Below are 15,082 nucleotides of genomic sequence, written 5' to 3'. Positions count from 1 at the left end.
GTTGTGTCCTGTTTGTGAAGTGTAGAGGTTCACAGTGTAACTGCACCAAGGGGTACTTGGCATGGAACCAGCCTGCACAGGACAGCGAGACAGGAGGCAGACAGACCCAGTCTTGCTATCTGCAGGCACGTCTGTGTCCCTGCCTTCATCTGTGAGTGTGCGCACGGGCATGTGTGTGGGTGGACGTGGTGTGAGAGCGTGCCCGTGGGTTGCCTGTGAGTACATGGTGCCCAAGTGCGCAAATGTGCCCGCAAGTGTGCATTGTGTTTGTGCATCGTGTGGAGGCCATGGGTGTGTATACACATGGGTGTGTGTGAGAATAAGCATGCCTGTGTTTGTGGGTTTGTGTGTGCTCTCCAGAAAGGCAGCAGGAGGTGCCCCATCTGCTCCAGCCTGTCTGGTTGATGTCTAACTCACCAGGGTGACATCCTGTGACAACTTCAGCCAACTAGAGCACAGGGAAGCAGGGTCACCCTACACTTCTGAACCCTGCAGCCCTGAACAAGCCCAAGGGGCCTGGCCATCTGGAGCCCAGCGGGTGTCTTCTGTGATTCCCGGGGAACACCCCAAAGCCCAGGTGGATCTGATCTGCCCACCACGTGCCAGAGCTGGTCGATTAGATCACGAGCACCTCCCTATCTCCTGATTCCTCCACAATTCCTCAGGCTACCTCTGAATGGGTCACCCTTGTGGGAACTTGAGCAGCTGAGAGGTCCCTGGGACTGTGCAGAATGGGCTGAGCTGCCCCACACTCTGTCTCTCTGGCAGAGACTGTGAGACACAGGTGGCCAAGGGGAGCTCTGGGCCCCAGAAGTCCTGCCTTCAGAGAAAGGTCAGTTCAGAGAACTTGACTAGGGTGTCAGGGCTATGGGCCAAGGAGCAGCCTTGGGTAGAACCTGTACACAGGTCCTGCTTCCCTGGTGCCTCTGAATACTGGCAGTGGAGGCAGTGCAAGAAACCCATCCTTCCCCGTCCTGTCCTACACTGCCCTGCCCTGCCCTGCCTTGTCCTGTCCTGTCCGACCCAGAGACTCTCAGTAGTTGTGGGCAGATACTGTGGGGGTCAACATGAACCTGAGCCTGGGGCAGGGGGGAGTCTTGGCCCTTAGTGTGTCAAGCCCTCCCCAAAGATCACAGATCCTGGGGCTCCTACATCACAATTTCTCCTCCATGCACTGCCCGGATTTACATTTGAGGCCAGAGTAATGGGCAGCATGACATATTGTCAGGCTGAAATGTTGCCTGCTGTAACTGAGACCAAAAAGTGTTCTGCGGCCTGCAAGTTGGGGTGGGAGGAGGTCTCTGGCCGCGATAGAGCCCAGCTCTGTGTCTGTAGGACAGGACAAGAAGGCAGGACAGTGGCTAGAGAGGAGGCAGGAGGATCACTGGACACAGGAAACAGGGCAGAAATGTCTTTTATGGGCAGATGGAGAGACTACACAGGGGTGTGGACAGAGAGACCAAACTGGAAAGTGTCTGTGACAAATCTGAGTGGGACAGAAGGGCAGACAGAACAGGAAAGGTCCACAAAGGTCCAGATGAAAAGGAGAGTTGTATCCTTTAGGCCACCACTGGGAGACAACTGTGCCAGGCTGCAGTGGAGATCCGTAATAGGACAAAGCCATCATCTCCAGCCCAGCCAGCCTGGTTATTGTGAGCTAGAGGAAGGGAGTGTTAGAAGGAGCTGGCTCATGTGGGCAGCTCCCACTGCCCATGTGAACTGCCTGGGCCTGCTGTAACTGTGGGGCCAGTGGCTTGAGCACAGATGCACCTGCTGCATGGTCAGCCCTCCAAGGCCCAGGACACATGATGCAGGCAGTGTCCCCATGGGCTGCAGCCTGACTTCACAGAGGCACCCAGCAGCCATCAGTACCGCCCTCCCCCAGGCCCAGGCAAGAACTGGACCCCTCCATCCGTAGGACATGGCCTGGTGCCCTGGGGCCCCTGGTTATCATCCTCACCTCAGACCTGGACAGCGGTGCTGAAAACAACTTCGTTAGGACACTTTTGAACTCAGCGCACATTTTTAATTCTGCATAAATGACAGCACCTTCAAGTAATAACAGAACATTCCTTTCTCCACAGTTCAAGCTCCAGCTGTACCCTGGCACGTCCCTATCAAGGAGAACCCTGCAGGTTGGGGCTGTTAGTCAGCTTTCTATCACTACAATTGTCTCGGGGGACCTCCAAGACAATTAATTTGCAAGAGAAAATGCTTCATTTGGCTTACAGCTTGGAGGTTCCCGTCCAAGATCAGCAGACCCGTAGCTTTGGGCTTCTGGTGGGAGGGCCACATGGCAATGTGGGGAGCATGTGGTAGAGCAAATTACCCACAGTACAGCCAGGAAACAAGAAAGAAGAAGGAAACCGGAGACAACAATGGCCCACGAGGCCATGCCCAGTGACCTAAGGACCTTCTATCCTATAAGGTCCCACCTCCTAAAGGGTCCCAGCACCCATGTGTCAAGCCATCAATACATGGGCCTTTGAGGACACCGTGCAAACCACAGCAAGGACCCTGCAGCTGGGCAGCACTGAGAGCATAACAGGTGTCCTCAGCCTGTCTTCAAGTCGGACCCACTTGCCTGGAGGGGGGAGTGGGATGTTTGACTTGCTCAGGGAGAGTTGGGTGGATCCTCACCCTTGTGTCCTGGTTCACAGAAGATTCCTGGCCATGTCCCCAGGCACAGCTCCTCTACACCGAGGCTCCCCTTAAAGTGGGGCTTACATGGGGTTGCAGTGGCAGTGTATGGGGAGGATGCTAGGGAGGCCAGTGTGCTGGTCTGAGCTCAGCAGGGTGTTAGCCTCAGTGCTCGCTTTTCTAGTGCCTAGGTTAGTGCAGACTCCTGTCAGTGCTCTCAGGGAAGGGCTGAGTTCTCAGGCCACCCTGGAGCAGGTCAGCACCCTGGGAGACAGTGAGTATTCCGGGACAAAGTCTGGGGACCCGAGCACTGAAGTCTGTCGTGTTAATGTGTGCAGCCAGGATCTGCGTCACAGTGAGGGGTGTCTCCTGGTTTAAACCGCATCCCACAGTCTGGGTCTCAGGTGGGGGCCTCATGCAGAGTGCAGGATGGGGGCTACCTAGGTGAGGACTCTCAGCCCTGTTGTGGCATCTGTGGCTTTGGTGTCTCTGTAGGGCAGTGCCAATGGCTGGCACCAGGCAGGCCTCATTAAGCAAAGTCTACCCAGCCACACTTGTCACAAATTGGGAAGGCAGAGTACATTCAGGACCACCATGGTAAATACAGGACTCTGGTACGGAGTTTGCAGTGACAAGAGAGATTGGGCTCATCTCTGAACACTTGGGGTGAAGAGGAAGTCAGGCCCCACCACCCTGGGTGCACTGAGACCAGCACACAGTACGAGGAGGTCACCGGGGCTCACGGTAGAAGGTGCTCTCTCCTCACTAGGCATGAGGGGCACATGGGTAGAAGCAAGGGAAGAACCAAGGTGTCTCTGACTCGGTTTCATGCAGACTGAGCCAGGTTGAGGGTCACTCCAGCAAGATTACTGCCCTGGGTGGTTCAAGGAAGCACGGATGCCTGCTGGTTGCACTCCTGTGCTGGGAGGAAAGCAGGGTGGGAGGGGAGCTGCAAAAGGCGTGGTGGTCATCTCTAGCAGGTGGGGCTGGATGAGGCAAAGCCTACTCAAGGGCAGGCAAGGGTAGTGTCCACTATCTCCTGCCTCTCACAACTGCTGCCACCTGTGTTTGTTCACTTCCCCAGCCCAGCCCTGTGCCTGCCCCTCCCTCCAGCAGCATCAGCTCTGACTTGCTCACTGTTCCCCACGGGACCCTCTGCCCACCAGGCAGACTGAGGGGTAGGGAAGTCTGACCTGGGCTGCAAAGGAGTCTGGGAGAAGATGTGTCCATTTTCATGAAGGTGGAGATGGCCTCAAGTGCAGCCACACATCAAATCTATCACACTTTAGCCACATGAAGCAGCTTGCAGGTCACTTATCCCTTGTCAGAGCTAAGAAGATGACCTGACATACACCAGCAAGAAACAGGGGCCTTGTCAGCCCTCAGAGCCTCAGCTCCCTCATACACTGGCAGCAGCCACAGACCTGTTGGCATCTCTTGGACCAATAGTCCCCTGGGAAGCAGAATCAACACCCAGGCTCAGGTTTACTGAGGCTGTCCTGAGCCCTCTCCACCACTGGGCTACCCACCCTTCACATCCTCAGATGCAGCATTGCTTGTCCCCTGTGGGGTTGGGGCCTCCATCCCCACAGAGCACAGGGGATAGAGGGTAGGACAGACAGACCCCACAGAAACTTCCACCATCAGGACAGTAGACAGTGTGCCCCCCACACACACCTAGGGGAGGCTGGGTAGAGGCCACATGGCCTTTCTAGCTCTGGAGAGCAAGGAGGTAGAGGAGGGGGCTGGCAGAGGCCAGGCCACAGAGGGAGGAATGTATTGCAGAGGTGACAGCCTATCCTGGAGTCGGTCTGGACCTTCCTGGAAGAAGGGATGAAGTGTCAGGACAAGTACCCAAGGACAGCTCAAGACTAGAGCTCCCCCAGGAATTCATCCTCACTGACCTTGTCAGCACCTAGAAAGACCACAGGGTCAGAGAAGGACTCAGACCACCCCACCACAGGCGGATGCAAGACTGGCCAGGGGCTGGCTGCCATGGAAAGCTCCTGCAGCAGGAAAGCTCCCACAAGTCCCAGACCCCAGGGGGAAATGGCTCCTCCTTGTGACCGTGGTCAGTTGGGTGAGGTCAGGCTCTAAGAGAATCTGAGCAGGAACCAGGCTGGGAAATCTGGGTTTTTCCACCATGCGTCCTGGTTTCTGCTGAATCAGGGACCTCTTCTATCCAGGCCAGACATTCTATGGGACCCCCAGAGCTGACCATCCTGACCTCAGCCAGCTCCCCATGCCTCCCAAATTGCAGTCAGAAATCTTCAACTCAAGCCAGGGGTGTGGTTTACTCAGAGTATTGGGATAAATGATAGGATTTAACTTGAGCTAAGAAAGAAAATCTTTCACAAGTGTGAAACTGAGTTGCTCTTAAGAGCAGTGCCTATCTTTAAGGTCCCATAGACCGATCTCGACTGAGTAAAGCGTCACAACAGTGGAGAGATGGACAGTTGCCAGTTAAGTACCACAATCTTCTTGGTCTGTCTGAGTCCCTTAATAGTCACTTGCTTTCAGCCTGTGTATCTGACCTAACATCTTTGTGACTAATAGGTAAAGCTTTTGGAACGTGCTGTCGAACTTAGCAGACCTGTAGCCTCCACCAACCACAAAACTAAGGGTGCTGTAAGCACCCTTACCTGTAGGAAGAATTTCCCTGCTCTGCCATGGCCATCATCTGAGGCCCCCACTAGTGTGCTTGCTGAATGCACAGATTTGCAACTTTCTTCTGTTCTGTGACTGTAAAAGTTTGTACAACCCCCTCCATGGCAAAGCACAGATGTTAAGAGCAACCTGAATCTGAATCCGCATTTCTGGGTCAAGGTCACTCATATTTGGCTCATAATAGACTAGCTCTTATTCTCTTCAGAGCAAGGGCTGTGTGTGTGTTGACTCAAGTCAGGCCAGCAACAGCCAAGGGGACAACCGAGAAGGCTGAGGAGCCGGCCGGAGGAGGGTTCTAAGTCAAAGTCAAAGTCAACTTTGTGAAAGCCAAAGAAGGCACCAAAAGGTCACAGGACATCAAAGGAAGCAAAGAGCACATGGGGCTCCCAAAACAGCAGAGGGTCCCCCAAGTACCTGAAGCCCCAGATGCCCCAAGATCCTGGTTTCCTGCTGTTTCCTTGCCATCAGTGCCAGGAAAGAGGCAAAAGAGGAAATGAGCTGGTGAGCGTGCCTGACTGTCGGGACTTTTCCTCCTCCTGAGAAACTCGTGGTGCTAAAGTGGACAAAATGGAGAACCTGTTTCTTCTTAAAAGTTGAAGCATCCACCCAGGAATGGCGATGGCCTTTCTGCATTCCACTTGTAGGGACCTGCAGCGTGAATGCAGTTTTGCTTTTCCTGTGCATAGCCAAGGAGCTCCGTTTCTACCTTGCTTATTTTATTGTTGTTGTTATTACTGTCATTGCTGTCATTGGCAGGAATCAGAATTTACTGGTGATTCAGGAGGGGCAGCACAGTGAAAGTCCTGGAGAGTGCAGGATCCACCTCTCATTCAGGGGAAATAATTTGATGAGCTGCTTCTCAGCCACCATATCTTCAACTTCATCTGCACCACACTTAGAAAGACCCCACACACATCAGAGATGCTGCTCTGCTAGCGACTGGGGAACTGGCACTTCACCCTGAGCCTGAGCAAGGCCTCAGTTGCATCCTCCTCGTTTTGCACTTGGTGCAGATAGACATGATGACCAACATGAGCCCTGGTCACCTTGTTCTGCTACTGCCCAAAGGCGCCTGCATACTGTCTAGCTTCAAGTGGGGTCAGCATGAGATCAGAGACATGAATGCTCACTGGAAAGCTGTCTCCAGCCTCCCTGAGGACAAACCATGAAGGCACACGCTGTACCATAACCGACGGGGAGGGTGCTGCACATCCATCACACTGACCCCACAAGGAGAGGTGCAGTTGGCTTAATTGGCTGCAGTATCTTGTTTAAATTCAGTTTAATGGAGCGGGTTCTGAATTTTGTTTTCAAAGATTAGCATTTGTTTGCAATGGTTTTGTCTAAGGGCCAAGAAAGTCTCAACTGACAATGGAGCAGACAACCTGACCGCAGGGTAACTGCTGCCTCCCTGGGCCAGGCTCTGCACATCCCATGGCCTTCAAGGTTGTTATAAAGGAGAAATCAGCACACTGTTTCCTCTTGGCTCTCACACGGAGGTGGTCTCAGCGAACACAGCTGGGCATCTCCTAATTCATTTCTCTTCTGACACTGTCCACCTGAGAAAGACAGACTGCACAGGTTCAGGGCTCGGTCCCCAAGTCTGCCCCACTTTCAGAAGCCAGGGGCAAGTCCAGGAGGGGCCACAAAACCCCCTCCTTGGGCTCAATTAGTTTTCAGGTTGGCTCTTAAAACTCAGGGAAACCCTTCTTGGGTTTCCCTGTTTGTTCAGAAGAACGCCATGAAGGTACCAGTGGCGCCCAGATGAAGGGCTGTGCAGGGTGAAATGGGGGTGGGGCTCCTACCCTCTTTGCCACCCTGTGGCACCTTGCTCATGAGGTGCTGAGTGGGGCAGAAGGCCCCAGTCCTCCATCTCTGGACTTTCTAGTGTCTGGCCCCATCCTGGGAGCTTAGGTCACCTCATTAGCATAAACTCCAGAGTGATCAGGGGGTGTCAGACTGTCTTCCCATGTCCCCAGCCCTCCCCACACACAGGTCAGACATCTCTGACTCTGAATGTGAAGTTCCTTCCATTTTCTGGGCCACAGGGGGCCAGCACCCTGCCTGGACCCCACCCAGTATTGGAAAATCAGAGTCTTGAGCCACCCAAGCCCTTGGAAGAAATCATTCACAAACGACATCCAGTGAAATCACAAGGAAACCCACAAGGAGGACTTTGATGGTCACACCTGCAATTGCTGCACTGGCAGCTCCAGCATGTGCCACACCCAAGGCACTGGAAGACAGGGGATGACTGGGTCCAGGGTCCCCAGTGACACCTGAGCCTGTGGTATGGACTGGCCCAAACTAAATGGGAAGATCTACCTAGCTGCCAGGTACAGACCACCTCTATCTAGTAACTACACAAAGCAGGGATACTTGCTGGGCCCTCACCACCAGCAATGGGGCTGCATACGATCCCCAAACCAGGCCCTCCCTGCTGGTGAGGGTGCACTGCGTGTGACAGTAACACAAGAAGCTTCTTTCTAAAGTTTTTACAGAAGTAATGTGGAAAGACAGACACGCATGGCCAATGCAAGCTTGACGTGGACAGTACCTCAGAGTCCAGAAGGCTCTGTCCAATATGCAGATGTCTGCCGAGAGCCAGGCACCATGCTCAGTCATAGGGTGGGCTCTGCCCAGATGCTGTCAGCTCCAGGTGAGTTCATGGTCCAGCAAATGGCCTCCAGAATGCATCAACAGGGTCTTTATGTCAACAAGCTCAGCCACACAGATGCTATAGTGGGTTGAATGGTGTCCCTTTGGAAAGATATGTTGAAGACTTCACCCTGACACCTGTGAATGGGACTTTTTCTGGAAATAGAGTCTTTGCAGATGTGATGAAGTCAAAATGAGGTGACATTGGAGGGGAGTGTGCCCTGAACCCAGCATGGTGGTATTCTTACAGGAAGAAGGAAATTTGGACACAGACACAGGGAGAAGCCATGTGACAATGGAGGCAGGGATGATGCATGTACGAGCCAAGGAAGGCAGAGGATCGCCGGCAAGCAACAGAAGCCAGGAAAGAGGCACAGGAAGGATTCTCCTCAGGTTTTGGAAGAACCAACCCTGCCACATGATCCTTAATGTCAGACACCTGCCCTCCAGAACCATTGGAAGGTCAGTTCCTGTTGTTTTAAGCTGTTGGTTAGGGAGCCTCAGAACATGAACACAGACGCTGTTCTACAGATGTGGTGCCCAACATGGGCAAGACTCCATCACTGCTGAATGACATCTGCATTCTCCTGGGGTCTCCTTGCTCTCTCTCTCCACCCACTGGGGCTTCCCCTGGCTGTGCCTCTGCCAGGCTTTTCCTCCCCTGGCATTTGCTTGGTTCCCTCCCCTCACCCCTTTTATAAATTGACCAAATGTGGCCTCTGTGAGCCTTTCTCTATTCACCTGCTTCAACGGTCACATGCACACCTGCCTTGCAGTCCCTATCCCTTAAGAGGCTTCATTTTTCTGCATAGCACCTATCAAATTTTCTAATAGACTGTATAATTTACTTTTTATAATTATGTCTGCAATTTACTTTAAAAATATATTAGCATAAAGGCTGACAGAGTGGCTCAAGTGGTAGAGGACCTGCCTAGCAAGCATGAGGCCCTGAGTTCAAACCCCAGTTATATAAATATATATATATATATATAAACAGTGCCAGAGAACAGACTAAAGTCCTCTCTGGGAGGAAATAAAACAGCCCTAGTCCTCAAGTGATTTCAAAGACTACTTTTATCTAAAGAAATAGTGATAATAACTTTCCCAAGCTGATTAGAAACACAAGCCATGGATTCCAGAAATTCTACAAACAAAATCAACACAATATAAAACTGAAAAGAGAAAGCTGCATGGAGCAGGTGTAAAACAGAAAGCATTTAACAAATGGTCGATTTAGTGCAGTATTCTAATTACAATAAACAAGTGGAGTGGAGATGCTCCAATCAAAACACAAGAACGGTGATTTCAGATTTTACTTAGATCTTTGTATCCAACACAACTTAAATATAATGACACAGAAAGGTTAAAGACAGTGAATAAAGTCTTTCCTAGGAAATAGATGTTTTATTTATGCTAACATCAAGTACTACAGGTTTTAATTCAGGCAGTATTGCCCAAACTCACAAAGAAGTGTGTTTCATAAAGATGAAGAATAATTTCAATCTGAGAATGTGACAATTGAAAACTTTATGTGTGAGAAATGACAGATAAATCCAGATAGGCAGACTTAGAAGAAGAAACTGACCAACCCTGATCACAGCTAGTGGTGTTCACAAACCCTTCTTAATACTAAAAGAACAAGCCAGCGAAAAGCAGAAGGATATAGACATTCTAATGACAGGAGCAGGAAATTGGAATTAACAGCCTAAAGAGGACACAAGGCACATTTGCCACAACCAGAGCTGATTCCACGCAGTCAACAGACTCTCAAGCATTCTCTTAATACAAAGCATTTAGCTATAAATTAACATTAAGATAAGGAGATATTGTTTGGAAATTGACCTCCATAACAGGACAAACCTTGTCGATCTAAAACTATGCTTAGAGAACATTTATAGCGATAAAGAAAAAGAAAAGAAGGAAGGAGAGTAGGGAAGGAGGGAGGAAGAGACTGAAAATCAGTGAGTTACATATCTAGTCAAGAATTTAGAAAAAAGTAGTAATAAGTTAACCAAACTTAGAAGGAATGAAATTATAAAGAAAAGAGCAGAAATTAACAAAAATTATATATTCTTTTTAAAGATTAATAAAAAATAAATATACCCCTAGCAAATCTGGTTGAGACAAAAAGAAAGGCACAAGTCACAAATGTAAGAATTAAAAGCAGTTATTACTACAGATCCCACAGATGGGAAAGATAAAGGGAAAATGTGTGATATAGGCAACCACATGACAATAAGATGAGATATTAGGTGAAACAGACAAATTCCTAGGAAAGGACACAACAAAACTGACTTAAGAAAATACAGATGCAGCTTAAAAGTTGTCTAACTATTAAAGAATCGAATCGGTAATTTGAAACTTTCTCATTAAAAAAGAACATGTCACCAGGTGCTGGTGGCTCACGCCTGTAATCCCAGCTACTCAGGAGGCAGAGGTCAGAAGGATCACAGTTCAAAGTCAGCCCCAGACAAATAGTTCTCAAGACCCTATCTTGAAAATACTCAATACAAAACAGGGCTGGTGAAGTGGCTCAGGTGAGGCCCTGAGTTCAAACCCCAGTACCACCAAAAAAAAAAAAAAAAGTGTCTTAGTCCAGATGGCCTCATGGCTTCACAGAGAATTCTTCCAAACATTTAAAATGGAAATGATATGAGGTTTATAAGATCTGTTCCAGAGAACAGAAAAAGAAGAAACACATCCAATTATCTGTGAATAAACATAACCTTGATACTTAAAGCAGACAAGGGCATTAAATAATTCTAGTCAGTAAAAACAGATGCAAAAATCTTTACAAAATATTACTCAGCCCAGCCCAGCAATATTGGGAAAGACAATACATCCTAACCATGTGGATTTGTTCCAGACACACAAAATTAGTTTATCATTATATATTTGTCAATGTAACCTAACACATCGACAGAACAAAGGAGAAAAAAAAAGTATCATATCTTAACAGATGCTGAAAACACACTTCACAAAGTTCAGAATCTCTTTGTGATTTTAAAAAGAATACTTGGCAAATCAGCAGTAGAAGGAAACTTAATCTATCAGACCCCACAGCAAAGTGACACTCAATGGTGACACAGAAAGCTGCCCCCTCTCACTTTGGGGACTCAGCAAAGAAGACTGTTGTCACCACTTCTATCCAACTATTGCACAGCGGGTGTTGGCAGAAGCAGTAAAGAAAGAGGAAGAGAGAACCCCAACAAGGATTAGAAGAGAAGGTGTAAAACTGTCATTATGTCAGGTGATATGATTAAGCATGATTTCCTTACGTAGGAAATACAAAGCAATCTACAGAGTAAAAGTAATAAATGTGAGCTGATGCCCCCAGTGGCTCTCTCCTGTAATCCTAGCTCCTTGGGAGGCAGAGATCAGGAGGATCACAGTTCAAGGCCAGCCTGGGCAAATAGTTAGCGAGACCCTATCTCAAAAATATGCCATACCAAAAATGGCTGGCGGAGTGGCTCAAGTGGTAGTGCCTGCCTAGCAAGTGTGAGGCTCTGAGTTCAAACCTCAGTACCACCAAAAAACAGAAAAGAAGAAGTAATAATCGTAAAGTAAGCTGGATACAAGGCCATTATACAGAAACCTACTGTACTATAGAAATAGGCCAGCACTAAAAAAAAAAGTGTGTGTGTGTGTGTGTGTGTGTGTGGTGCTGGGGATCAAATCCAGTTCCTTACACATGGTAGGCAAACGCTTCATTTTTTTCAGAAAAATATAATTTATGCTAACACCACAAATATCAAATATTCATGATAAATACAATGAAAAGTGCACAAGATCCCTTTGCAGAGACCTACAGAACATTATCAAGAAGACAAAGAGAATCTGAATACATGGAAAGATGTGCTGTTCACGGGTTAGAAGACTCTGAAATGAAGATTTGTGTACACGCAGACGTGGTGCAATCCCAATCAAATCCCAGATTTCTTCTTTTTTTTTTTTTTTTTTTGGATGGTACTGGGGTTTGAACTCAGGGCCTCATGCTTGTTAGGCAGGTGCTCTACCGTTTGAGTCACTCTGCTAGCCCTATTTTGTAGTGGGTTGTTTCAAGGTAGGGTCTGGTGAACTATTTGCCCAGGCTGGCTTTGAACTGTGGTCCTCCTGATCTTTGCCTCTTGAGTAGCTAGGATTATAGGCATGACTGGTACCAGGCTCAAATTCTAGATTTCTAAGGACACAGCAAGCTGATTCTAAAATGTGTATGGAAACATAAATGTCTAAGAGTGGCCAAGAAGGAAAAGGAAAAGGAAGGAGGTGAAGACGTGCTTTGTCAGGACAGGGTGGTACTATTGCAAAGATGAAAAGGCCGGTGGAAAAGGACAGCGAGGGTGAAGAAACAGACACACACAGTTGCACACCTGATTCAACAAAAACCAAAATGAGAAAACTGCAGGCAGAGGACTCTTTCCAGTAAGTAGTGACCAGCCCATTGAACACTCCTGTGGGGAAAACTATGAAATTTAACTCATGAGCAGTGATGACCCAAGAAACTCCACTCACAAATACAGACCCAACAAAGTCTTATACAATGAGAAACTTCAGCAAAAGATGTCCCTACTGTCTTTATTCATACCGCCTCAAATCTAGAAGCCACCCAAATCCATCAACGGTACAAAGAGAAATAAATTGCAGTGTGTCTATATAATTGAATGCAATTCAGCAACAATAGACACATTGCCTTCCACCAGGGATGACAAGAGAGATGGATGGGCCAGCCTGCAGCCTCAGTGGGGGTGTGGAGAAGACAAACCTCATGGGGGCCCTCACACCCCAAGTCTCGGTCTGTGACTCAGTTGCACATTTGTGTGGGTGCAAGTTGGAGGAGATGGTAAGCTCCATGGCAGCTTCCAGCAGATCAACAGGACTTTCCTGGGCACTGGGAGCTGGTGCCCAGACAATGCAGCAAGGAATTAGCCAAATTTTCCAGGAAGGTGGCTGTGGGGAGCAGCTTGCAGCCCTGGGAATGGGTAGGGGGTCCACCTACTCTCCAACTGTCCCCAGGACCGCCTATTGGGAGATCCCAGCAGGTCAGGGACCACTTAGTATGCACAGAGATAAAGTGACCAAGACAAGTCACAGCCACAGGTGCAGGATGCACACAGAAGCTGGCTAGTGTCCACCCTCCTTGTGTCTGCTCACACCGCTCAGAAATAGTCACTTACTTCATCATTTACTTCCATCCTGTGAGACTAGCCTGATGGTCACCAGGAACCAAAAAAAAAAAAAAAAAAAGTTGAATTTCTTTTTATTAAATATTCAATTTGTTAAAACTTACACATGTATTTTTTTCACAAAGTATAATGACCGGTCAACAGAAACTTACAGGAGTAAAATCTTCACAATGGGGAAAAGTTCTGGACAAAAGTTGAAGTCTGTCTGTAAGGAGCCTAAGGAAAGATGAGATTTCTGACTTAGTGAACAGCCACTGGATTCCTGGATTTTTTTAATTGTCGACAGTGACTATCAAAGCCACTTTGGTATTCAGCTTCTTGAATACATTTACAAGAATGACTAACAGCTTTATTTCCAAATTTCAATATTTATATCACACCAGAAATTACATTCTTTGCAATTATTTACATTTTTAATTTTTTTAAAAAAAATTAAATATCGGTTTCAAAATGTACAAGTGGTTTGACAGCTTGTCAAAATTATTTTTGGAAAAATGAGAGCCAAGACTTTGAGGCCCCTGTTCCACCTGCCTCCATGAGCAAACTTGAGTGTCAACTGCAAGTCTCAAGACAGAGCAAGCCCTCCCTCATCTGGTGCAGAGATGGGGTCAGAAAGAGAAGACAAATCCTAACAGTCTCAAATGTGATGTGGGCTGGCAACTACCTGGGTACAGATTTCAAGAGAAAGCGTCCAGGCCCCTCGGGCCTCAGGAGAGGGGAGGGGAGGGAGAAGCAGCCCTGGGCCAGGAAGCCCAGCAGGGGTGAAACGTCAGTGCAGAGGGCCTTTGCAGGAGTGGTTTTTTGGCGGCTGCAACTGACAGCCTATGTGTTTGCACTTCATCCACGTTGGATGCAGTTTTGTCCTGAAGCGGATGGTGTGTCATTACACCCAGGAGCATGTCAACATGATTGCTCCCTTCCCAGTCAACGTCCAAGTCTTCTCCTCAAACCCGGCATGCGGGGGCAACTGTGAGGCCACCTGTCCAAGTCCTACCTCTGCCATTGCCATGCTGGGAGACTTCCCCTGTGGTCACATCTGCCCTGGATCCCTGGAGGGAGTGAAGGCTGGGGACTGTGAACATTGGCACAACTACACCCAGGCCTGGACATAGAAAGGTGGCAGCTCCCTAGCCCTGCAGCAGGGGCTGAGGCCATGGCTCAGCTCAAGCCCTAGGGCTAGAGGAAAGTCTGCCTGCCACATATGCCCTCCTTTTGGACCAGCTGGGGCTGCTACAGACCCTGTGTGGTGTCAGAGAGTGAGCAGGGACGGCCGGCTGCCCACGCACCTGTGAGATGTCTTCTCTCCAACTCCACCTCCTGCACCCTCACTCCCATACCCCGGCTGCTGCTCTGAGCTCCTAAATACTCATAGATGGGAGCCTGCACACAATTTTTTGTTTGTTGACCTGAATGACCCTAGAATTAGGTTTTTTTGTTTTATTTTTTTAAAACAAAGTCTCACTGGGTTGCCGAAACCGCTCTTGGACCCCTGGGCTCAAGAGGTGCTCCTGCCTCAGCCTCCCAACTTAGGACCCCTGGCCCCAATTTCTCCATGGTCCCGAGCAATCCTACATCTGCCAGGCAGGACTGGGGGGCTCACACTGCACCCTTGAACTTTGCGGGACCTGCTCCTTCCATCAAGGATGACATATTAAGTACCTACTGTGTGCCTGGCCAGGCTAGGCTCTGGGGACAGAGGAGCCAAGGTTGATCCTGCAGTGTCCTCTCTCTGGTGGGTGCTCTAACCCACAGTTCCACTCTCTAAGGCCTGGGGGGACCCAGGCAGACTAGTGAGAATACCATCCACTCTCCCGAGGAAGGAGTCCAGGCCAGCCCTTTGTCACACTTAAGAGGGGCAATCTGGCCCCTTGTTAAGTCCCTGGCTCTCTGCCCACTACAGGCCCCAGTATGGGGCACAGCCCACCCCTGACCTC

At 49.1% G+C, this 15,082-nt stretch overlaps 1 pseudogene; it reads right to left on the bottom strand.

Moving 5' to 3' along the window:
- Positions 1 to 6,442: 6,442 nt before the first annotated feature.
- LOC141425288 (small nucleolar RNA SNORA70) lies at positions 6,443 to 6,570 on the bottom strand (annotated as a pseudogene).
- Between the last annotated feature and the right edge of the window lie 8,512 nt (positions 6,571 to 15,082).

Source organism: Castor canadensis, chromosome 7, assembly GCF_047511655.1.
Source record: "Castor canadensis chromosome 7, mCasCan1.hap1v2, whole genome shotgun sequence".
In the NCBI taxonomy this organism is placed as follows: Eukaryota; Metazoa; Chordata; class Mammalia; order Rodentia; family Castoridae; genus Castor; species Castor canadensis.
This window is presented reverse-complemented; position numbering and strand designations above follow the sequence as displayed.